Raw genomic sequence first — 827 nt, 5'->3', positions numbered from 1 at the left:
TTAAGATTTAGTATGAAATTAGCTAAGCATATTTTGTGATTTATAATCCAAACATAAATTAAACCAACTGGTTTTCAAATCTGGCTCTCCACCTCTGGATGCTTAGTTTATTTAATATGAAAAATTTCAAACACATTATTACAGATAATTATGTAATTGGTACCTCTATGTTCATCACCCTGTTGAAATATATAAAATGTAATATCGTTTCAATGTGAAGCCATTTATCCATATTTCCCTTAGGCATGTATCATCGTTGTCTCTTTCATACTAGAAGCTCTCAAGATGGGAGCAAGTCAATTAATTCATAGGCTTTAACAAAGATTGAAAAGTATTCATCAGACTGCAGCCAGGCATGGTGGCACATGCCTTTAATCCCAGCACTTGGGAGGCACAGGCAAGTGGATGTCTATAAGATAAAGGTTCCAGACCAGCTGTGGCTACAGGGATACTCTTTCTCAAAAAATACTAAAGGAAAAGAAAAAAAAAAAAGTATTCATCAGAATGTTTTATGGTAAGAACCTTTAAAAACCTTAGGGTATTTCTGGTACTTTGGGGGAAAAGAGAGAGATGAAACGACTTTATGTCTATCTCATTCTTAAGATATTTTGGTGACTATAGAATTCCGATTTGTCAACTATTTCTTCAAGCACATTAAAAAGAACCAATTTCACTGAAAAAAAAGTTAGGGTATCACTCTCAGGTTTTCTCACTCTCTATCTTTCTCTCTCACTTCCTCCCTCCCTCCTTCTTTCTCCTCCTCCCTCGCTCCTTACCTATCTAACATCTATCTATCTATCTATCTATCTATCTATCTATCTATCTAT

Source organism: Nannospalax galili, unplaced genomic scaffold (genome assembly GCF_000622305.1).
Source record: "Nannospalax galili isolate Female #2095 unplaced genomic scaffold, S.galili_v1.0 scaffold383, whole genome shotgun sequence".
NCBI lineage: Eukaryota > Metazoa > Chordata > Mammalia > Rodentia > Spalacidae > Nannospalax > Nannospalax galili.
Note: the sequence above shows the minus strand (reverse complement) of the source record.